The following is an 18,558-nucleotide window of genomic DNA, read 5'->3' on the forward strand; positions in this document are numbered from 1 at the left end:
AGACTAAGCAGCCTGCCAAGCCTCACCTGGGTCCTCTCTGGTCCATACCGGAAAATGTCTGCCAAGCCCTGAGATCGGACTAACCACACAGGGTTTTTGTGAGATGAAGAGAGAGACAATCATTAAAGCATCTGACACACAGTGGGCACTCAGTAAGTGTTGGCTGCTAGTATTACATATAAATATTATGTTAAAAAGAATCTGTGCATCTTACCCAATTCTGATTATAGAATGTAATGTCCTCTAAGGTCAAGTTCCCTGAAAGAAAGCTAAAGACCTCAGAATGGCTGTGGAAATCAGGTTTGAGGAGGGTGAAGTTGAGGCTGAAGGATGTTCTATTTCAATGGCTTATACAGTTGGTTCTTAACATTTTGGGGTACTGGGCACAGAGACTGTTAAGGTAGTAACTTCCTTCATTCAGTAATTCTCAGGGACAGATTTCCATTCCTCAGTGCAGACTCCAGGTTCAGATTTATCTTTTCTCTGCTAATGCAACTCATTCTTGAATTAGTAAATGCTGTTCAGCATAGCTTCTGTAAAAAATGTGTGTACAAAATACAGCACAAGTCGTGGAATCCTGGGATTTTTTTTCCTATTAAATATTTAGGCACCTGTTCTAGCATCGTCATCCCATACATCCTGGAAATCTTGGCTGACAGTTCGTGAAATTCTTCAGAAATTGCAATTCTGTGATCGCTGAATGGGTGATGAGATGGCAAGCATTCCCTCATAATTAGGTAGAACAACAAATTCTTAGGGAAAAAACCAATTTAGTTAAAACCTTAAAAAATAATTAAACAAAAGTCTTAAGTCTTGAGGAAGTCACTGTATTGGTGAGGAGTTTATTCTAGTTGAACTTCAAGGATATAGGATTCAGGGTATTAATTAATGTAGGAGTTTACAGGTTTTGTTTTGAAACTTAGTCTACAAAGACTAAGCCAGAGAATAAAGTTTAGGTGGAAATTTCATTGGTCAGTAAGCACCTTGGGTATTTAGGCAGAGCTCAGAGTAAATCAACATTTACATGGCTTTCGTGGAATAGTAGTTAGCATAGCTGACTTGCGAGTAAATCAACATTTTAAGATTAAATTTTATGAATGAAAATTATTAACTGCATTATAAATATTTTGTATGAAGATCGCCAACCAACCAGTCCTCTGATCATAACTGGTGAACAGTTCAACCATAGGGCATGTCCTCGAGAGCTGGCAGTGTAGCTTGAACATTCAGACCGCCAAACAGTAACAATAACAATAACAATGGGGTAAGTATGACAGGAAAAACGCAGAGAATTTTGTGGAGCACAGAACAGGGGACTTACTTGTGAATACATAAGGAGGGGAAGAAAGACATGGCTTCCTGTAAGAGGGGACTTGTAAGTTGTTTCCTGAATGTCATACAGGAAGTGCAAGGTGCAGATCACCCAATGCCTTGTAATCCTTGTTAGGAACTTTACCTTGTATATCTAAGGGAAATGAGAAGCTTTGAATTATTTATGCTATGATTGAGATCAACAGTGTCTAAGGATTAAAGAATGCATTTTTTTTAATTGAAGTAAAACTTTAATTCCAGTATTGGTGACCTACATTAGCATCAGTAGTGATTGAGTAATTCTATACGTTAGCACTATATGTTAAGTGTGCTCTTAGTCCCCTTCACCTATTGCACCCCTCCCCCAACCCACCTCCCCTCCAGAAACCATCAGTTTGTTCTCTATAGTTAAGAGTCTGTTACTTGGTATGTCGGTCTCTTTTTTTCCTTTGCTTATCTGTTTTGTTACTTAAATTCCATATATGAGTGAAATCATATGGTGTTTTTCTTTGACTTATTTTGCTTAGTATTACGCTCTTTAGCTCCATCTAAAGAGTTGGAAAGGGCAAGATTTATTTCTATTTTATGGCTAAATAATAATATTTATGGCTAAATAATATTTCAGTGTGTGTGCACACTGCGTGTTTGTGTGTGTGTGCGTGTGTGTGTGTGTGTACACCTCTTCTTTATTCATTCATTAATCTATGAGGACTTGGTCTGCTTGCAGAATTTGGCTATTGTAAATAATCCTGTAGTACACATAGAGGTGCATGCATCCCTCTGAATTAGTGATTTTATGGTGGTTTTGTTGTTGTTGTTGTTGTTGTTGTTGTTGTTTTTTGGGGGGGGGCAAATAGCCAGTACTGTGATTGCTGGATCATAGGGTAGTTCTATTTTTGACTTTTTGAGAAACCTCCATACTGTTTTCCACAGTGGCTGCATCAGTCTGCATTCCCACCAACAGTCTAAGAGTGTTCCTCTTGCCAACATCTGTAGTTTCTTGTATTGTTAATTTTAGCCATTCTGACAGGTGTGAGGTGCTATCTCATTGTAGTTTTGATTTGCATTCCTCTGATGATGAGTGATGTTGAGCATCTTTTCATGTGTCTATTGGCCATCTCGATGTCTTTTTTGGAGAAATATCTCTTCATGTCTTCTGCCCATCTTTTAATTGAATTCTTAAAAAAAAAAAAAAGAATGCACTGTTGAAGGGTTGAATGGACATAGAGAAAGAAAGTGGTGGCCCAAACTCAGATGAGTGATACTGGAGACCTGGTTATAAAATAGGTTTTAAGGGAGTATCTCTTGAGGAAATGATATGAATATGATCTTACTTAGTAAGTAGACTAGAAGGACATAGTTCTTCTTTATATAGTTGTAATGATGAGCTTAGGTCTATAAATGGACCAACTAAATTATGATGAAATTGGAGTAAGTCACTAAGGTTAGCAAAAATGGTGGTAGACTGATTCATTTTGAAAGTAGTTTCTTGTTACCAAAGCATGCCTATGTTCTGAATGTAAATACCAAGTAATGAGATGGCCAAAAAAAAAAAAAAAAAAAAAAAAATCCTTGTGCAGAATTTAGCAATATCTACTAATAATTGAGTACTTACTAAGCAGAACCACAGTAAGCACTCAGTGCATGTTAGTTGTTGCTTAGTATGTTCAGGCCACTTTTATTGATATTATTTTATTAAATCCATGTACAGTCTCATGGGATGGCTGCTCTTCTTCCCACTTCACACATGAAGACTCAAGGATATGAGAGTTTATGTAACTTCCCATCTCCTCCCAGTTAAGAGTAACAGCATCAGGATAATAATCTGGTTCTGTTGAAGTCCATCCCAGGCAAAAGAAATTCTAACTCCTGCAAATCATAAACATGATGACAAAGACAACATTTTCCCCTATTTTAATTTCACATACCTACATATAAAGAATACTTTGAAATTCATGGCATTAAGACTAAAAGTCTACAGTTTCAAAATCAATAGAGTACTTACAAAAAGTCTTGAAATGCAATGAACTTCAAAAATCTGGCCAGAACCTCAAGTGCATTTATGCAGTGTGGAATTATATTTTGATGTAAGTTCCTAAAAGTGAAAAAGGTTTTATTGACAGTCATTATATCACTACACACTGAAGAAGTTTGACTTCACCTTTTACATGGGGCCTCAATGCTGCTGTAGCTCATCTGATAATAGAATCTTTAAGTGTTTCTTGAAAATAAAATATTGATGTATGACAATGTCTTAGAGAGGATTAAATGAAGTGGCTCAGTTCCCACAATCTCTTATAAATATGTTAAATGGAGTAGTGAAAGAATTGACCCATTTCTCTAACTATAAATAGAAACCTTTGCCAATTCATTATTCTACAACCTAGGTCTGGAAATTTACAGATGTTACAGTGATTATTCATGGGTAAGTATTTTCCTTAGAGTCTTCACAGAATGTCTTTTATAACTTCATTCTTAGGAAGCTGATTCTGTCTGCTCAGCAAGAGAGATATTATCTCTCAATTGCATACTCCCTCTAACCAAACTCATGAGAGTGAGGTTTACATTAAAAATATCAAAATATCAATTTGTAAATTTGCAAGGAAAAATAAATGGTGCATGGATCAAGAGAGCTACATCTTCACTCCCTTTAGGAATATACTACATAAAAAGGGAACATAATGAGAAAGATAATTAATATACTGGAGATCAAAACAAGAGTTAGGTAGAAAGGATTGAGTGACAACAGACTAGGTCAGCCCAACAGAGACAGTCTCCTTAGTTGGTCCCAAAGGACAGAGTTCTCAGAACAAAGGCTATAAATGCCTTGAGGGTCAGGACCCCATCTGCCTCATATCTGTCATCTCTCTGAAGCCTGGCATAGAACATACACTCATCAAGTGAGAGTAGGGTCCATTGACTAAGACGTCTTCATTTAGCATTGGAATGAATTCTGTCTACTTTTCTCCTTTTGTTGATCTTTTTTCTTCTACGCATCCATAGATGACCTTTTGAGTACCACATTCTTTCATTAGAAAGGCCAACGTAGCATAGTTGAGGGTGAATATGCTTATCAGGTAGCCAATTTGTGTTTTTATGCTGACCTGTGCATTTCTGTTTTCATCCAATTGGTGTTTGTGCTTCTTACTGTTTCCCAGTTTGGGGAGTGAAGAGCAAGGAGGGCATGGCACTGCAGCTACTAAGAACATTTTCCATAAAGTTTATTTCTACAAATCTGTTGCAGCAACACTCCACGCTATTCTCTAAGATAGGATAGTAATGCAGTTCAGCCAGATTGGCCCAGTCTGTTGCTTCTAAGAGCTTCTGCTAATTACGAGAAATGAGACTCAGGTTATTAAAGGGCTGTTGAAGATGATCAAGACAGAAGCCTTGGGGAAAATCACCTTGTCATTGAACCCTGCAATCCACTGAATTTACAGAAGTGTTTTACTTCCATCCACTTCCACAGATAGTTAATGAGCCCTTGCTCTGTTAAGGCCAAGGTTGGAGGTGTAAAAGACAACTTTTGCCTGCATTTAACTTAGAAAGTTTATCTTTGGACTTTATCTTTGGACTTACTTTTTTAGTTTTTCAAACAACCTTATTTTTTTTCCATTTAGTTTAATTAACATAATACTTAGAAATCCTTAAAAGGATCTTTGGATTGCATAAGAGGAGGTAAGGAGAAAAATAGGTAACCAGACAATGCTACTTGGTGAACAAACTATATTTTAGGAGTTGACTCCCAGCAGAAATTATCCAATAGAATAAAAAAGTGGTAGAGTGAATCATGTCCTCAAACCACATCATTGGTCCTACGAGTCAAGATAGGTATCAGGAAATGTGAATCTTTTGCCAAATCCTATATTACCTATCTCCATGATTCTTGTCATTTATGTTTTTCATGTAAGTAATGAAAAAATTGGACCTGATGATCCCTGGTCTCCTTCTACATCAGAATATGCAATGGTCCACCACTTGTCTGCAATCCACTGCAAAAATGATACCAGAATGTTTGGTTTGTGCTTTATTTTTTCCAGTTTTGGTGAGGTATAATGGACAAGTAAAATTGTATATATTTAAGTTGTATGACATAATTTGATATGTGTATACATTGCAATATGATTTCTACAATCAAGCCCATTAATACATCCATCACCTCACATAGTGTGTGTATATACTTATATTTATATATATTTGTATCTAATTTATCTATATATTTATCTCCCTATATATAAATTATATAAATATATTATATATCTACATAACACACATAAGTCACATTTTCTTTATACTTTCGTCCACCTGTGGACATTAAGGTTGTTTTCTTTCCTGTCTTGGCTGTGGTAAATAAGGGTTCAGTGAACATGCGGGTGCAGACATCTCTTCAAGACCTTTGGTATACATTCCTTCAGATACATATACGCAGAATTGTGGTTGCTGGATCATAAGGCAGTTATATTTTCAGTTTGGAGGTGAAACTTCTTACTGTTTTCTCTACTAGCTGAATCGATTTATGTTTCCACCAACAGCATTCAAGGGCACCCTTTTCATCACACCCTCACCAACGCTTGTTATTGTCATTTTGATAATTTTGATAAATTCTTTTTGATAAGCCATCCAGACAGGTGAAGTGATATCTCGTTGTGGTTTTGATTTACATTTCCCTGGTGATGAGTTATGTTGAACAGCTTTTCATATATGTGACCTTTTGTATATCTTCTTCGGAAAAATGTATGTTTGGGTCCTGAGTTGTTTTTTAATCATGTTTTTTTTGCTACTGAGTGTTACAAGTTCCTTATATATTTTGGATAATATGCCTTTACCAGATGAATGGTTTGCAAATGTTTCTGTCCATTTCATAGGTTGCCTCTTCATTTTCTTTCTTTTGCTTTATGGAAGCCTTGCAGTTTGATGTAGTCCTACTTGTTTATTTTTGCTTTTGTTGCCTGTGCTTCTGATGCCATTTCTATGAAATTGTAGCCAAGACCAAAGTCAAGGAGATTTTCCCCTATGTTTTTCTTCTAGTTTTACCTTGTCAGGTATGCAATTTAAGTCTTTAATCCATTTAGAGTTAATTTTTGTTTAGATACAGGACTGAGTTGAATTTCATTCTACATGTGAATATCCAGTCTTCCCAGCACTGTTTATTGAAGAGACTATATTCGCATTACATACTATTTTGATTGCCATAACACTATAATACAGTTTGGAATCAGGAAGTGTGATACCTCCATCTTTGTCCTTCTGTCTCACAGTGCATTGGTTTTTCAGGGTCTTTGTGGTTCTGTACAAATTGTAGTATTGTTTATTCTATTTCTGTAAAATATGTCATTGGAATTTTTCTGGGATTGCATTGAACCAGTTGATTGCTTTGGATAGTAATTTTTCCAAACCATAAACCTGGATCTTTCCCTTTATTTTTGTCTTCTTCAGTTTCTTTCATCAGTGTTTCATATTTTTTAGCATACACATCTTTCATTTCCTTGGTTAAATTTCTTTCTAAACATTTTATTATTTTTGATGATAGTGTAAATGACATTGTCTTAATTTTTGATCATTTATTGTTAGTGTATATAAATACAACTGATTTTTGTGTATCAACTGCGTATATTGCAACTTCACTGAATTCTAACAATTTTTTGTTGCAGTCTTTAAGAGTTAGAAAGCCATATATATATGAAGATCATGTCATCTTCAACCAGACAGTTCGACTTCTTCCTTTCCAGTTTGGTTGGCTTGTATTTCTTTCTTCTTCTTCTTCTTCTTCCTAGTTGCTATGGCTATGACTTTAAGTAGCATAGTTATTATGAGTGGGCAAACTTGTCTTGTGTTTTATAGTTGTTGTCAGTGCTCTGTGTGTGTGTGTGTGTGTGTATGTGTGTGCTTTGTTTTGTTTTTTTTTTGGAGGGAGACTTCTGATTGATTTATTCAAGTATAGTTTACACATGATATTACATTAGTTTCAGGTATACACCATAGTAATCCAACAACTCACTACATGATGCTGGGCTCACAAGTGTATCTACCACATGTTACCATCTAATGCTATTTATAATACCATTAACTATTTTCTCTATGTTGTACCTTCTGTTCCCATGACTTCTTTATTCCATAACCAAAAAATCTATCTCACACTCCCCTTTACCCATTTTGCCCATCCTTGCATCCCCTCCCTTCTGGTTAGTCACGTTTGTCTTAATCCTAATTTTAAAGGGAAAGCTTCCCATTTTTCGCGGTTGCATGTGATGTTGGCTATAGGCTTGTCATATACGGCTTTTATCATGAGGAGGTATGTTGCTTTTATACTTAATTTGTTGAGTTTTGCTTTTTCTGTATTTACTGAGATGATCATATGATTTTTATCCTTTATTTTGGTAATGAGGTGTGTCACATTCTTTAATTTACTATGGTGAACCATTCTTGCATCCCAGGGTTAAATCCCACTTGATCCTAGTGTATGATCCTTTTAATGTGCTGTTAAGTTTAGTTTGCTAATATTTTATTGACAATTTTTTTCATCTGTGTTTATTAGGGATTTTGGTCTGTAAGTTTCTTTGCTTGCAGTGGCCTTATCTGGCTTTGGTTTGAAGGTAATTCTGGCCTTATTAAATAAGTTTGGAAGTGTTTTCTCCTCCTTTAATTTTTTGGAAGAGTTTGAGAAGGATTAGTATTTTTTTTTTTAATTTTTGGTAGAATTCACCCATGAAACCATCTGGTTCTAGGGTTTTTCTTGTTAAAGGTCTTGATTACTACTTCGTTCTCCTTACAAATAATTACTCTGTTCAGATTTTCTTTTTCTTTATGATTCATTCTTGGTAGGTCATAGGTTTCTAGAAATTTATCTGTTTCTTTGAGGTTGTCCAATTTATTTGTGCATACTTGGTCATAATAGTCTCTTTTTATTTCCGTAAGATTAGTTGTAATGTCTTCTCTTTGATTTATCATTTTATTTGAGTCCTTTTTTAAATCTATGTTAGTACAGCTAAAGGTTTCTCAGTTTTATCTTTAAAACAAAACAAAAAAAAATAACTAAAACTAAAACAAAAACCCCAAAACCTTTGTTCTTCTCTGTTGTTTTTCCAATCCTTCATTTATATGTGTTCTAATCTTTATTCTTTCCTTCCTTCTGTTAACTTTGGGCTTAGTTTGTTCTTTTTCTAGTCCCTTTATGTGTAAACTTATGTTGTTTGAGATTTTTTTCCCCTGTAATGCAGATATTTAGTACTATAAACTTTCCTCTTAGAACTGCTTTGCTACATCCCATAAATTTTAGTATGTTATGTTTCCATTTTTTTTTCTCAATATACTTTTTTGTTTTTCCTTTTGAATTCTTCTTTGACAGATTGATTCCTCAGCAATGTGTTGTTCGATTTCTACATATTTGTGAGTTTTTCAGTTTTTGTCCTGTTACTGATTTTTTAAATTAATATAGCATGTGAGTGGGGTGGGGGGGAGACGGCAAAGGGGGAGAGAGAGAATCTTAAATAGGTTCCACACTGAGCACTGCGCCTGGCCCAGTGTTTGATCTCACAACCATGAGATTATGACCTTGGCCAAAATCAAGAGTTGGACACTTAACCAACTGAGCCACCCAGGCATCCCCTCTTACTGATTTCGAGTTTCATGCCATTGTGGTCAGAGAAGATACTTAATATGGGTTTAGTCTTCTTAAATTCATTAAGACTAGTTTTATGGCCCAACTTATGATATATCTTTGAAAATGTTTCAAGTACACATGAAGAGAACATGTATACTGCTACTGGTTGAAATGTTCTGTATATGTCTAATGGGTCCATTTGGCTTATAATGTTATTTAAAACCACTGTTTCCTTATTGATTTTCTGTCTGGATAATTTATTCATTTTTTAAGTGTGGTATTGAAGGTCTCCTACCATTATTGTATTGCTGTCCATTTCTCTCATTAGTTGCTATTAATACTAGCCTTACATGTTTAGGTGTTCCAACGTTTGGTGCATATATGTTTACAATTATTATATCCTGATAATTAATAGACCAGTTTATTATTGTAGAGTGGCTTTGTCTCTTGTAACAGATTTGACTAACTAAACATCTATTTTGTCTGATAACACTGTAACTACTCCTGATGTCTTTTGTTTTCCATTTACATGGAATATCTTTTTTTAATACCTTCCCTGTCCATGTATATGTATCCTTAAAGTTAAAATGAGTCTCTTGATGGCAGCATATTGCTGCATCTTGTCTTGTCTATTCACTCCCTCTGTGAATTCTTTTTTTTTTTTCCTCTGTGAATTCTTTTTAGAGAATTTTAATTCATGTACATTTAAAGTGACTATTGATAGGTAAGGACGGATTGCCATTTTGTTTGTTTTCTGACGCTTTTGTGGTTCCTTTGCTCTTACAATCTCCTTTTGTGATTTGTATGTGTGTACGTATGTGTGTGTGTGATAGTGTGCTTTGATTCCTTTTTATCTTTTGTATATCTAGTGGCATTTTTTTCTCTTTACCACAAAGCTCATATAAAACATCTTATAGTTATAAGTCTATTTTAAGCTGTTAACTACTTAACTTTAATTGCATACAAAATCATTCTATGCTTTTATTTCTCTCCCCATTTTATGCTTTTGATGTCATACTTGACATTTTATATTGTTCATCCATTAACAAATTATTGTAGCTATAGCTGATTTCAATGCTTTTATCTTTTAACTTTGAAACTAAAGTTTAGAGGGATTTATGTGCCACCAGTAGAGTATTAGAGTATCCTGACTTTGACTATATATTCACTTTTATCAGTGCTTTTTGTACTTTCATTTTTCATGTCGTTAGTTAGCATCCTTTTGTTTCTACCTCAGCTCTCAGTATCATTTCTTGTAGGGCAGGTTTAGTGGTGATAAACTCCCTCAACTTTTTGTTGGCAATGTCGAATCTCATTTATTGCCAGCAGTATTCATTATTACTAAACATTTACTAAGCAACTGCTATATGCCAGACACTATGTTAGCCGTGGGTTTGCCCAACTATGTGTCTTTCACATATGTAAATGAATTCCTTCTAAAGATCAAATAATTTGAAATGCATAACATTGCATTTCCCCTTGCTGGCAACTTTCCATTTTTCTGGTGTACAGTTGGTGGAATTTGGTGTTGAATTTTGAGAGTTGGCCTTTGGTTTTAAGTAGTATTCCTCATTAAGGGGGCTTATAATTAGCTTGGAATTCCTGCATCCAACAGTTGTATTTTGTACCCCTGAGCACTGATGGGACTATAAAAATAAAGATGAGCAGTGCTAGCATTTTCAAGTAGAGGCCTTTTTTATTTCTTCCTAGTATAAAGTGTCTATCGTGAAGTCTGGCCCATTTTTATTGATTAGTAAATTTTATTTCCAAATGAAAATGTGATATTTCCACAGTTTTACTTTCAGCAGGCCTGTAATATACTAAGAAATTATGGACCAGAAAGAATTTTGGAAGAACTGATCAGTGTTTTGTGTTGAAAGGGAAAGAATGCATGAAACCATCTGGGTAATAATACCAGTATTTGCTTTACTGTATTTAATTAATTTCTCATAAAAAGATATATTTATAGTATGTTTTATTACTAGTCACATTAATTATCAAGTATGTCAATTCCTTCTCAAAATACTGACATAGCTTGAGAATCCTCCATTTTGTACCATGCATATATTTGAATTTCCAAAACAGAAAATGACTTCAGCTTAGACACTGTGTCTGGCCAGTGGAGATATTCTCAAAACTGTGGGGATTTGTCACTGAGCCAGACTTCCTTCACAGGAAAAGTTCTCTTAAAACTCAACCAGATAATTTTGCCTTTGTCCAAAGAAAAGCACAGTTGCATTTGTTTGTCCAAAGAAAAGCACAGTTGCATTTGTTCTGTTTTGAGGAGGCAAAGCTGGGTGAGTGTCATTTCAATCAGATATTATTTGTGAAATGGACAGCTGGCATTATATACTGTCGTAATTGCCTGCTATTAGTTTAACTCAAATTCAACTGTTTTGAGCTTGTAGATAGTCATACTTTTCTATACTTAAATAATGCCTCATAACACTTTTTAAAGAATTTTCCCTGGGCAAGATTATGAATGTCTTGGTGCCCTATATATAGCATCCATGGGTCTTTTGTCTGCCTTCACTTTTCCTCAATTCCCTAGTTAGTCTCCTCAGTTCCTGTGGTGCAGGTGGGACTGATTCCTTCCTTTTAGTCTCCAGAACTGTCATAGGAGCCAAATTTGGCCAATTTGAGAACCTCATCCCCTGGTCATAGAGATTTGTTTAGGGATAAGGATACGGCTTAGAATCCTTTTCTGGAAAAGATCTTTTATTTTTCCTGTGGAAGTAAACTTGGGAGTACCTATGGGTATCTTACTGCCCAACAGAGAGAGCAAAATGGAGAATGAAACCCAAGAGAAGCCTCGAGAAGGAGAGGGAGAGAGAGAGCCTCTATTGTATTTTAAGTGCTGTACTCTATACCCCTCAAGATCCGTCACTTGAGGTTATAGTTATATGATTTAGGACCCCCTCTTCTTTCCTTAGGCTAATTTGAATGAGTTCTGACTGCTGTCACCAAAAATTTCCTGGTAAATATCTCTTTCCAGATTTGTGCCATAACTCCTTTATGCCTCTTAATGATCCCACAGGAGTATCGCAGCTTAGCCTGCCTCCCAAGTAAGTGACACAGCAAACACTCTCCCTTATAATCATAGCCTCCTACCTTATACCTCAGACCTTAAGGTCTTTGCCAAGAGCCTGACTTGATAGTTTCTCACAAAATCTCGTAGATAAACATGCTTATTAGTTTTGGGGAGTTCTTTACATTGTATAATAGAACTCACTATCCTGAGTAGTTCAATATCTTATGTCAGAAAGCTTAAATGAAGTCTGAATACCCAAGGTAAAGAAAATGGGGTTATATGCATGTTGTTGCACTTGGGTTAAAAACACACACACACAAGGATTCTGCATTCACTTAAAAAATAAATATTGTGCACTTCTTATGAGCTAGGCACAGTGGAAGGAACTCGAACACAATAGAGAATAAGCAGTTTCTGCCCTCATGGATAATAATCATTTTCTATCAGGACATTTTGACATGAATCAAATAAAAATACAAATAAATGTGTAAGCACATCTATGCTAAATATTGGTCTTTGGGTCTGCATAAGGCGGGTCGGCTGTTGGTTCTGGGTGTTCAGGGATCACTGAATCCCAGAGCAAATTATAATGGAGTATAAATTTGAAGGTTGAATAGGAGTTAAAGAGCTGAAAACATGAGAGTGAGGGTAACTTCCAGGAAAAAGAAAAATCTCTCCACAAGGAGAAAACAGCTTTGTAAGATTCTCAGGTGGAAAGATACATGATCTCTTTGAAGAAGAGAGAATGGTAGCAGATGAGACGGAGGACGTAGACAAGGGACCAGAGGAAGCCAGGCCTTTTAAGTCATGGTGGCAGTTGTTGTCTTTACCTTTCAGGCAATGGTGAGAAAGACATTTAAGGAGTTAAGTCCACAGAGTGACACAATTAGGTTTATATTTTAAAAGTTATCACTGCGACTTCATGATGTTAAGTCTGGATGGTTGTTAGAATCGCCTGAATCACTGGTTTCCTGTCGCATTCCAGAAGAATCAGAGTTTCTGGGGTGGGCCCCTGGCTCTGGTTATTTTGAAAGCTCCCTCCAGATGATTCTACGATAAAGCGAGGCTTGAGAATCACAGCTGTAAATCAGGTAGTAGATGGAAGAGCATCTGTGATAAAGAGACTCTGTGAGCTGGCTACTCAGTATGACGCAAGGTTATCATCGCGCCCCTCAAACCTAATTGTGAGTTACATGAATGGAAACATACTTCCTGAATGAACGATTGGTGTCTCTGCCCCCAAATGAGATCCGGCACACCTGAGAAGTTTGTGCACTTCTCTGCATCAAATTTTAAAAGGAAATTTGCCAAACTGAAACATCCCTAGAAGATGATAAAAGGAATCTGAACCATAATGAGTAGAAATGATCCAGGGGCACCAGATACATTGAAATTGTAATAAGGAATCCTTTTCAGTGGGTGGTTTAGGACCTCTGTTTCAAGTAAGTCAAAGGCTACTGTTTATTTGTAGGGGAAATGTGAGGTCCATCTACTTCCCAGTCTTAGACATCGGAAATGATGGCAGGAGATGGTGCAGACAAGAATCCTTGCCCTCCTGGAGGTTTTGTTCCAACTGAGAGTGAAGTTTTCCCACTCATAGGATCTTTAAGATCAGAATTTTAAACTGACCTTCATGGTTAGCAGCTTTAGAATCTGTATGAATTACAGGGAGATACATTTCTGCTATTAATTTTAGAACATTGAAAGTAGAAATCTCTGAAAAGCAAGGAGGTCAACATCTGTGGACAGATTCCAGCAGAAAGGAAAGATGTAATAGGAAGAGGGCTGTTGAGTGATCCGGCCCACTGATCTCAAATCTCTCACAAAACTGAAAGCCAAATATGATAGTATTAATACTGGAGCTCACACAGCTTGAGCGTTTACCAGGTGCCATCCAACCTAAGTGCTTTACTATGCATTATCTCACGTGAAATTTATGACACGCGTCCTGCAGATGAGGAAAAGGAAACCGTATCAAACTATAATTTTTAGAAGTTAAAAACATGACTCTTACAAATATAAAGTAAAAAGACGTAAAAAAAATGTAATATGGCTTGTTGATTAATGAAGGTGGCAGTAGGATGGTAAGATGGGCTTCAAAGAACAGTTGAGGAGCTCTTTGTTTACCAGGTGCGTTAGTAAAAGAGTGCTAGCATGAGACTATTAGATTGGCTAAAAAAACTGATTACTGCTGTGTAGGGCAATAAACCATCACACTTGGGATTATTTTATCTACTGGAAAGAAGAAATTTGTATCTTTTTTTAAGATTTTATTTATTTATTTGACAGAGAGAGAGATCACAAGTAGGCAGAGAGTCAGATGGGGCAGAGGGAGGGGGAGAAGCAGGCTCCCTGCTGAGCAGAGAGCCTGATGCGGGACTCGATTCCAGGACCCTGAGATCGTGACCTGAGCTGAAGGCAGCGGCTTAATCCACTGAGCCACCCAGGTGCCCCAGAAATTTGTATCTTGAATAGACAAAAGCTTCAAGGTAATGCAGCTTCACTATATTTGGGACCTTTATTTAGTAGTGACCAGTGAAGTCAACAAAGCACCTAATTTTTTTTTTCTTTTCTTTTCTTTTTTTTTTTTTTTTTTTCTGGGTTTCAGGAATAGAATTTAGTGATTCATCCTTCGCATATAACACCAAGGGCTCATCACAACAAGTGCCCTCCTTAAAAACCTGTCACCCATTTAGCCCTTCCCCGATCCACCTCTGTCCATCAACTGTCAGTTTGTTTTCTATTGTTAAGAACCTCTTATTGTTTGCCTCCCCCTCTTCTCTTTTTTTCCCCCTCCCACACATTCATCTGTTTTATTTCTTAAGTTCTACATATCAGTGAAATAATATGGTATTTGTCTTTCTTTTGGTTAATTTTGCTTAGCATAATATACTCTAGCTCTATCCACATCACTGCAGATGGAAAGATTTCATTATTTTTGATGGCTGAGTAATATTTCATGACGTGGGCACGTGCACACACACGTTATCTCTGTCCATTGATCAGTCGGTGGACACTTGGGCTCTTTCCATAGTTTGGCTATTATTGATAATACCGCTGTAAATATTGGGGTACATGTGCCCCTTCAAATCTGTATTTGTATCTTTTGGGCATATGGCTAGTGGGCTAATTGCCGCATCATAGGATAGTTCTATTTTTAACTTTTTGAGGGATCTCCATACTGTTTTCCATCGTGGCGGCACCAGTTTGCACTCCTACCAGCAGCGTAAGAAGGATCTCCTTTCTCTGCATCCTCGCCAACATCTCTTATTTCCTGTGTCCCTTAGGTAATTATTGAGAGTGCATGTTATGCAATTGCCACATAAAACTTTGAAAGAACATGATTATCTTCTGGCCTTATTTTCAAGTATTAGATGACATTTCTTAACCCTGGAAGGGTTAAGTAACTTCTCAGGATTTTCAAGCTGCAATAATGAGGCTGGGTCACACCTGCTCTTCTTTGTCCAAATACCCATACTGAAATGAGCCATACTGCAAATACCGGGGCGGGGGTGGGGAGATCTTAGGAAAATATTTTTCGAATCCCATCACCATTGCTCTGCCTTTGTATTAAGTCTGAACTTGTTTTTTTTCCTAGTTACTTTACGTTTGTTTGTTTAATTGATTCCTAAAACAGTTCTAAACCATTCCAAGTTAACCTCTCTTCCTATTTTGTTTCTGCAAAAGTAGTTTGGCATACTAAACATGATTAATAAGTAGCTAGTGGTTCATTAGCCCCTTGCTACTGTTGGCTCTAAGACAAAGAATCTGGAACCCCAGGTACAAACTCGCTTCTTTAGAATATACTGCTGCTGTATCCTCAATAAGTTTCTTCCTCAGCTTATGGGATGTGTGCATGTGTGCGTGTGCGTGTGCATGTGTGTGTGTGTGTTTCTGGTTGTTGTTAACTTGGGATGTCACAGTGACAAAAGATGGGATTGTAAATGCTGATGGTCTCCTATTTTTAGAATGGTAATCTTGAACTCTTTAGGTTTGGAGGGAAAGTCCAGTTCCTTGCAAATGGCACTTTTTTCAACCTCCTGTAACTGACTGCAGATTTCATCTCACTATTTCTCTTTCCTGTGAGTTAATGTTGAGAAAAGACTTAAGTGATAGGTTTTCAAGATAAATGAAAACTAGCTATGCAGTTGGCTTAATGTTCCAATAAGGCATTAGGACAGTTGCCTGTGTTTAAGGTCATAGACCCCTATTAGGTAAAGGTAAAGTGGCAGAAAACTTAACTAGTCAATCATATGGTTTATTTCAGGAATTCAAACCAAATGTGAGAGTACAGTTTTCTTGCTTTTTAAGAGAAAGGACCTGATTTTTGCTCCATTGTGAGAAAACTAAATGGGTATTTATAGGCCCTTTAGTAATATATCATTTAATAAATATAATATATATTGTTTAATGTAATTTATAGGCCACTTTATGTGGTTATCTCACCAAATCCTCAACATTTCCATGAGGTAGAGTACATCATTGTCTCCATTTTACAGATGAGGAAACCGAGGTCCACAGGGGTTAAGTGAGCTGGCCAAAATTCACAGCCAGTCATAGAGGCACAGTTAAGATCAGACCCAGGCTAACTGGGTCCACAGTAGACCACAGCCTACTGCTGTGAAGGTCAGATGGCATTGCCTTTCACATGATTCTGGGATAGAGAAAGCACATAGACAATTAGCTAAAATCCTATTTTCTAGCCTCAGCTCCAGCATTAACTGTCTTTGCAACTCTGGATGAGTCATCTCATCTGTCTGGGCCTCCATTTCCCTCTGTAAAATGAAGGGTAGAAACAATTTGGATTGGATGGTCTCTGGGGTTCCTTCCAACTCTAAAGTTCTCTGATTCTATAATTGCATCCTGACCTTAGAGGCGCTCATGCTCCCCTCCCCATACACACACATGCGCCCTGCTTCCCAAGGCAAAAATCTAATCCTGCTGTAAGTGCTCATCGCGACTTGATGCAAAACTCAAGACTCCATCAAATCCTATCATTTACAGCAGCCCCTCGGGAACACACAACGCGTTTTAAAATAAGTTGCTAATAGGGTATGATTTTAGGGGGCAAAATATTAATACCAAAAAAAACCCCACTGCAAAACAAATGAGGTTTTCTAGAAATTATCTCTTTTCTACGATGTTACCTTGACATTTTAGTTTTGACTCTTAATATGTGGGGTTTTCAGTGTGGGAGCAGCTCTGAGCGAAGCAGGCTCATCTGCTGACCTTAGCCCCACCGAGCAGAACCCGGAGAATGGCCGAGCACTCAGCATTGGTTCTAGAAGCACTATTCTTTGTCGTTGTGACTATGAGGCCAGCAGCCGCCATGGGCGCTGCTGCCTGGGAGCGAGTCTGTGCTTGACACATGTGTTTCCCATTGATAGCTGGAGACAGCCCAGTGGCTTGGGGTTGGCCTGACAAAGCCGTACAGAGAGAGTACGGTTTCAAAGCAGTCAGAAAAAGAACGGGAATGCTGTTCAGGAAATTCTTCAGGCATGGGCAGGGACTTGGCTGCAATTCTGCAGTTGGAAAATCTGACTGGGGCAGCTTCTGAACACGGGCTGGGCCTGCTCACACTCACACTCGGCGGGCTGAGCGACGGCCTCCCGGGCACGCTCTGGGACTCTGGGCGATTTTCATCAGCTGCTTTGGGAAACCGGGGAGAGAGGTAGGACACTGTGAAATCCTTGCATTTTCATGCTGCGCTTTCTCAGCCTGCTGTCGGTTTGCAAGATCGCTGAGTTTTCGGGCTCTGTGTATGTGCGTGTGTGTGTGTGTGTGTGTACATGTACAAGTTAGAGCTCCATCCCTTCAACATCTGGTGTGGGGTGAGAATCGTTTTTCTCGCCCCCAGCCTTCTTCAAGATCCAATTTTCAGCAGGGCAGAGACACTTTGGAAAGTTAGGATTTTGCTACCAATACCAATGTGAGAGAGAGAAGTAGCTGAATTCTCGAATGGTCACCCCCCTCCAACCTTCTGTAACTTATCTGCATGGAAGGACACTTCATTGGCAGGACAGATAATTATGGATGAAACTGTATTCTTTGCTTTGTAGGAGTTTTTGAGAGGGGCTTTTTTTTTTTTTTTTAAAGCAGAAAATAGCTTTCATTTTAGGAAGGAATCAGGGTTTGAAGTTTCTATTTTGGATTACACTTTCAGAGTGTGGGAGAAGATACATGTGTGTGAATTCTTGGCATCTTTTATTATTATTATATGGGGTTTTGGCTGTCATTAAGGAGCCCAGTGACATGTTTGCCTAGAAATATGCTGGATCAACATTTGTGATTCTGTTTCTGTAATAATTTCCAACTTTTCTGAGTTAAGAAGTAACTGGCAGTTTTACTCTGAGAAAATAGAACTGCAGAGTAACAGAAAACAGTAGTTTATTCAGAATCATTGTTAATATATAACGGTGTGAATTTTAGTTCATTAATCGATTGATTTTTATTTTGCACCTTCCTGGAAAGAGTACTTTACGAAAATCCCAAATTTTAAAATTATCCTTTCTCATGCATATCAGCTACTATGCAATATAGGTTTTTACCATCCCCCCCCCCCCAAAGCTCTGCCTTATTCTATGTTTAGCATCTAGCGATTAAGAAACTGGTTCAG

At 37.3% G+C, this 18,558-nt stretch overlaps 1 protein-coding gene across 2 annotated transcripts in view; it reads left to right on the top strand.

The window, feature by feature from the left end:
* Positions 1–18,558, top strand: part of SGCD (sarcoglycan delta) — a 576,749-nt gene that overhangs the window by 159,479 nt on the left and 398,712 nt on the right. The window contains exon 1 of one of the 2 annotated variants that reach the window (XM_059174136.1): positions 17,370–17,613. The exons of the other annotated variant lie outside the window; for it this stretch is intronic. The gene's annotated coding sequence lies outside the window, so the exon portion shown is untranslated. Of the gene's footprint in view, positions 1–17,369; positions 17,614–18,558 lie in introns of those variants that run through there. 2 annotated transcript variants of the gene reach the window in all.

Source organism: Mustela lutreola, chromosome 5, assembly GCF_030435805.1.
Source record: "Mustela lutreola isolate mMusLut2 chromosome 5, mMusLut2.pri, whole genome shotgun sequence".
NCBI lineage: Eukaryota > Metazoa > Chordata > Mammalia > Carnivora > Mustelidae > Mustela > Mustela lutreola.